This window comes from Pteropus alecto, unplaced genomic scaffold, assembly GCF_000325575.1.
Source record: "Pteropus alecto unplaced genomic scaffold, ASM32557v1 scaffold209, whole genome shotgun sequence".
In the NCBI taxonomy this organism is placed as follows: Eukaryota; Metazoa; Chordata; class Mammalia; order Chiroptera; family Pteropodidae; genus Pteropus; species Pteropus alecto.
Window position 1 is genome coordinate 205,325 of NW_006443121.1, and position 7,203 is coordinate 212,527.

Below are 7,203 nucleotides of genomic sequence, written 5' to 3' on the forward strand. Positions count from 1 at the left end.
TGTGGTATATTTATATAATGAAATGTTACTCATTCATAAAAAGTAGTGAAGTACTGATATATGCTATAACATGAATAAACTTTGAAAACATTATGCTAAGTGAAAGAAGCAAGCCTGACACAAAAGGTCACATAGTATGTGATTTTATCTATATGAAATATATAGAGTAGGTAAATCAGTAGAGATAGAAAAAGATTGGTGATTGCAAGAGGCTGGGGGGAAGAAGCAAAAGGAAGTGGCTGCTTAATGGGTACCTAATAGTTTTAATGTGGGGTGATGAAAATGTTTTATAACTAAATGTTTCATGCTTGCACATTGTGAATGTAGCAAATGCCACGAAATTTAATACTTTTAAAAGATTAATTTGTGTAAATTTTGCTTCAATTCTTTTAATTAAAAATAGAAAACAATTTAATTAAAAAATGAGCAAAATATATGAACAGACACCTCACCAAAGAATAAAGATGTCTAATATATACATATGACATATGAAAAGATGATCAACATTTGTCATTAGGTAAATGCAAATTAAAGCAATGAAATAGCACTAAATAAGTATTTGTTTTACTATATTTTCCTATGTGTTTATAAGAGACAGAGTTTTTAATATCATGACGAAAAATTTTAAAGGTCATGGAACAGTTGTGATTTTTCCATTGATTTATAAAGGTTGCTTTTCATGGAAAAAAAAGAGAGAGAGAGAGAGAGAGATACCACTACTCACCAAGTCCAAAATCCAAAAACCTGATAATATCAATTGCTGGAGAAGATGTAGGACAATAGGAACTCTCATTCGCTTCTGAAGAAAATATAAAATGGTACAGCTACTTTAGAAAACAATTCGTCAAATTCTTAGAAAGTTGAACAGAATTTACCATACAATTCAGCAACTGAGCTCCTAAGTATTTATACATCATATTTCAAATCTTATGTTCACACAAAACCCTGTACACAAATGTTTATAGTAGCTTTATTCATAATCACCCAAAACTAAATGTAATCAAAATGTTCTTTAGATAAATGTATAAACAACTGTGGTACATCTGTGCAATGGTACACTATTGAGTAATAAAATTGAACGAACTACCAAACTATACAAAGATATGAATAAATGTTTTATGCATATTCCTAAAAGAAAGAAAGTCTTCATTGGTTACATAATATCTGGCTCCAATTATATGACATTCTGGAAAAAGTAAAACTATAGCACTGGTAAATAGATATGTAGTTGCCAGGGGTTCAGAAGATGGTAGCTAGATAAATAAGTGAAGCACATGGGACTTTTTAGAGTAGTAAAACTATGCTGTATAATACTTACCTGTGGTAACATGACACTTTGTCAAAAACTATATATTTCTACTGTAGAAAGAATAAATCTTAATTTATATAAAATGTTAAATAACACTTAGGAGATCAGGAGATACAGAGATGAAATGCAGAATATGACAAAACAATATACTTCTATTACAATGGAATGAAACAATCTTACTGAATGTGGTGGAAGAAAATTTACTGACCTAAGACATTTTTAAATGAGTGCAGTTTGTAAGACTGAAGTAAAAAGGAATTGCACATAAGCAACGTGCTCTAGTTGATAAAGTTGTATCTCACAGGGGTATGGGTTAATGATTCTCATGACATGTATACTGGAACTGAAATATTTAGTAAATGTTTGGCAGATGGTGAAAGTCGGGTTTCTCACAGTTGGAGTGGGAGATTACAGATGAGCAAGAAAAGGTTAGAATGATCCATGTGGTAATGAATGAAAGTTAGAGAAGTCAGTATTATCTTATGTTTAGCTTAATATATGTGTATATTTATATACACAGATGGATGCATATAGAAATATTTATGGATGTGTGTATATATAAGTCTTAGTAAACATATATATCTCTTTCACTGTCAGCTGAGAGGGACTAGGAGCAACAACATCTCAGGAGCAAATAGCACATCAAATACCCAGATCTTGGTTTCCAAACCACCCTCTAATAAAAGGGAGCAAGTTTCCTTGAAGAAATAGCTTATTCTAGGACTGGAGAAGGAAATATACATGATGAACCTGGAGTATGTATTGTCAGAAAGTAATGAAGTGCTCAAGGAAAAGTTCCCTACATGATAGGCCATGTGAAAAAGACACAATACATAAGGTCAATTGAAAGAGCTCCATGGTGAAAGCTGAAATAATTTCAACAACAAAATTAAGTAGTGTTGAGTCATAGCCCAAATTTAAAATAAGTATTTATGAGTATATATTGATATAAGTAGATGATTAAATGAATAAATAAATAGATAGATAGATAGATAGATGAATGAATGAATGAATGAATGAATGAATGAATAAATAAATAAATGGGGAAGACAGACAAATCCCTTATACAAAAGAATTCCAAATAATTTACACAGATACTCCATCCTCCAGGAGGTTGAGGATAACTCCCCAATCCTTAAGAGATGCGGTACATAGTGATTTCCTTCCAAGGATTATAATATGGAAAGGGCTGTAGAGAGAGTAAATTTACAATGAAAAAACCTGAAAAGCACTGCTTCTACCAAGTGGTTAAGCTTAATATAAACTGTGATAAGTCATGTTGATAGTATGTACCATTGATAGTATGTACCAATTAATAAAATATGAATAATAAGGGAAACTAGCTATTGGTTATACAGAAACTCTCTGTACTATCTTTGTAGCTTTTTTATAAATCTAAAACTATTTTAAAACTAAAAGTTTATTTTAAAAATCTTTGGAATACAGAGGTTGTCATCTAGAATTTTAAAAGTACATCTGTGTTTTAATATTCTCATATAAATTTGAGAGTACTGAAAATATAATAAAATGTCATTATGCTAAATGACTGTCAAAAATTAAAGTTTAGAGATAGTTTGTAAAAATAAACGTATTAAATAATATAAAACTAGAAGAAAGAACATATTAAAGATTATAAAAAATAAAATTAAACATAATGGAGAGGATCAAAAAAGCCTAAAGTTGGTTCTTTGAATCCACTGATAAAATACACAAACTTCTAGCAAGACTAACCAAGATAAATGAGAAACCACAAATAAATGTTATTATAAATTGAAAGAGGGATAACCACAGATATAGTAGAGATTCAAAAATCAGACTTGCATGAGCAATTTATGCCAATAAATTTGAAGCACATTTTCCTAGAAAAAAATAATTTACAAAAATAACTCAATAATAAATAGAAAATATAAATGTAACTATGGCCATCAAAGAAATTGAATCAGTTGTTAAAAGTTTAACATACACACATAAATATTTTTGCAAATGAATTCTACCAAACTGTCAAAGAACATATTCTGTCATATACATACTTTTCAAGAAAAGTGAGATAATATGAATGAATCCTAATTTATCTCATGATGCTAATAGTATAATTCTGGAAAAATCAGGCAAAGACATAATGAGAAAGAAAATTTACAGGTCAGTTTAAGCTATGAACTGGATATTAGGCTCCAAAACCAAATATTAACAAATCAAAGTTTTTAATATGTTTCTTAATGAATAGATTGTTAATAAATAGTAACAAATTTAGAATGTTTCCCATAAATGTATGATGATTTAAGTTGTTAACTTACCGTTTAAAGTAATTCGCATTAGTAGATTAAAGGTGTCTTGTGTGTTGTGTGTGTGTGTGCATTCATTTAAACTGATAAAAGCATTCTATCAAATTTTATACCCATTCATGATCAAAATTCTTAGCAAACTAGGGACAAGAAAAACCTTTATTAATCATATAAATTTTATCTACTAAAATTCTACAGCAGACTTCATATGTAATGATGAAATAGTAGAGGCATTTCCTATAAAATCATGACTTAGGATGATAGCACCACTAGTCATGAATATTGTACTGGAGAAAAAATATAACATAGCAGTGAAAGAAAGCACATTGAAGGACATATACATTGTGATAAAATTTAACATATTTAAATTTTATGCATAATAAAGTAAAAATAAAAGCAATGGAATGATAAACTAAAATTCAGCTACCTTTAAAGCATTCATTTTCAAAGACTGTGATATTGCCTCAAGGGGGCAAAAAATGATTTGAGGAGAGGTGAAAATATTTTAATCTGGTAAGTAACTTTAAATATTTTTCACTCTATTTTGTTGGTAACTTGACCCTGTGATACAGCTCTAACCAATAAGATCTAAATAGATATCATCTGGAAGAGAGAGGTATCCTGTGAAGTTATTTTCTGTGCTAATTAAAGGAGATAGACTTAGCTGGTCTCACTCTTGACCCTTTGCTTCTTTTCTGGAACTAAAAACATGATGGCCTCTTATGACCATAAGGCAACAATGTAACATGTGAAGGATGGTGCAGCAGAAAGACAGAAAGGACCTGGATCCCTAATGGTATCATTGAGCAGCAACCATCTCCCTTTAGATTCCTTAAGTGGAAAAAAAAAAGTCTCCTTTAAGCTGCTGTATGTAAGGTATTCTGTAATTTTCAGGAAAATGCACTATTTGTCACTGATTATTTGGGGAAATTCATAACTATAAGAAACTTGAAAATACAAAATACAAAGAACTTCCATATAACCTTCACCCAGTTTCCCAAAAGATTAACACTTTACCATGTTTGCATTCTCATTCTCATTCTTTCTCTCCCTTTCTCCCTCCCTCTGTCTCTCTCTCCCCATCATATGAGAGTATATCCATATACAAATATATATTTTATGTAATTTATGTTTTTTTTCTAGAACAAAGAACATTCTCACATAACCAAAGTATAACCAAGAAATTTACATGATAGAATACTATTATCTAATGCCTGTGGGCCAAATGCTTGTTTTTGTAAGTAAAGCTTTATTGAAAAACAGCCCAGACCATTTATTTATGTCTTATCTATGGCTGCTTTTGCACTATAATTACAGAGTTGGGTAGTTCTAACAGAAACTATATGGCCCTCAAAACCTAAAATATTTAGTATCTGGTATTATAATAAAATGTTTGATGACCCCCACCATAATCTTATTTAAACCTTATTTAAATTTTATCAATTATCCCAAATATCTTTTACAGCAAAGGAAAAAAAAAAGATTTTTTTCAGGTGCAAGATACAATCCATTGACCTGCATTAAATTTAATTGTCCTGTCTCTTTGGTGTCTTTTGATCTGGAATAGTTCCTCTATCTTTATCCTTTGTTACCTTAATATTTTGAAATGTATAGGCCAGGAATTCTGTAGATTATAACTCAATCTATGTTTGCCTTTTGTTTCCTCCTAATTAGATTGATTGCATTTTGGCAGGAATATTACAGATCTGATGCTGTGTCCTTCTCAGTATATCATATAAGGAGGCAAAACATTTTTCATTAATCATGATGTTAAATTTGAACACTTGTCTATGGCCGCGCTACCCTGAAAAAACCTGATCCTATCTGATCTTGGAAGCTAAGCAGAGTCGGACCTGGTTAGTACTTGGATGAGAGACCGTCTAGGAAGACCAGGTGCTGTAGGTGTAAAAAGTAAAAAAAAAAAAAGAAAAAAAAAAGGGGGGGGTTGTAAGCTGACAAGGTCCTTGCACTCTGTGAGGCCAACCAAGGGTTGCCTCACCTCCACAAATCCTCCTCAGAATGGAGAAGTAGGAACTGATTGGAGAACAATGAGTTGTTGAAATGCTGTTATGTTAGTGTGTTTTCCATTATAATTAATAAGTATCTTATGGGAAGATAACTCGAGACTATGTAAATATCCATTTTCTTATCACATATTCACCCACCGATATTATTATTCATTAATGCTTTCTTGAAAGAATTATTACTAAAATAATTATTACTATGATGATGACCAAGTTTTCATTTTTCCAAATAAATCTTTCCTTTTACATTTAATAGCTGCAATTCTTTGGGGGTTTTTAAAGACCATTTTATTGTTATATGATTAACATGTAAAAAGTTGTACATATTTAATGTATACAACTCAGTGAGTTTGAGAATAAGTACACACCCATGAAACCATGACCAGCATCAAGGTCATAGACATATCCATCACCTCCCAAAGTTTCCTCCTGCTTCCTTTATTATTATTTTTGTGTGCATCATAAAAACATAATAGTTACAATTCTATTGCAAAGCTCTTTCACTTCTCCACTATTTATTTACTTAATTATTTATCAAAGTATAGACTCATGGATTTCTATTTTATTCTATGGCTTACAATCTATTACTACAATTATTTTTATACTCAAAATATCCCATATATTGCCAGTGAGAGCCCTTTCTTTCAACCTAGCTTCTTTGTCCTTTTGGCATATATTTATCATTCTCTGAAAATCCCTTGGTTTTTTGCTAGAACAAAAAGATGTTCTAGGTTCATCTTGTATGTTCCCTGTTCCAGCATTGGAATCAATCATTTCCCAAGGAGCTTTGGTTTCATTTAGTAGAGAACAGTACATAAAAGCCATGATCAGGGTTCTAGACCATTCTATTCCACTGAGATATCAAAGCTTCTAGGTATTCTCAATGGGCAGACCTATCACACACACACACACACACACACACACACACACACACACACACACACACACACACACACACACACACACACACACACACACACACACACACACACAACATATCTGTGTGTGTGAGAGAGAGAGAGAGAGAGAGAGAGAGAAAGAGAAAGAGAATTAGTTTGTGTGATGGGATCAAAAATAGGAAATTTGAAACAATTGGCTCTGTGGGTTGATATATTTCTGAAAGAATAAAAAAAACTTTGGCCTGAAATCCTCTCCGTTCTCAGACCCTAAGGACCCTGCTTTGACTAGGACCATTCCCTCATGTTGGTCCGATGATCCTTATATAAAGCCAGAGGAGATGAGTGAACAGTTTCAGGGTCATTGTGTGGATTTGGGGGATAGGGCCTTTTCCCACAGAAAGGAGGGAAGAAAACTTAATCAGGTTTACTAAAGAAAAAAGAAAACCATGAACTAGGAACTCTGCAAGAGATGTCCCGTATCATTTCCCGCTGTAAGTTGCAGAATTTTAAACGTGATGTACCGTATCAATATTAGGACCATTGGGGGATTTTTCGAATGACAGAAATGTAAGTGGAATAATGTATGCCTGTGTAAGTACACACGAAAGAGAGAGAGAGAGAGAGAGAGAGAGAGAGAGAGAGAGAGAGAGAGAGGGAGAGAGATAGAGAGACAGAGAGACAGAGAGACA

At 32.1% G+C, this 7,203-nt stretch overlaps 1 pseudogene; it reads left to right on the forward strand.

Annotated features, from left to right (window-relative positions):
• The first annotated feature begins 5,377 nt into the window (after positions 1-5,377).
• Positions 5,378-5,496, forward strand: LOC112471892 (annotated as a pseudogene).
• Positions 5,497-7,203: the final 1,707 nt, after the last annotated feature.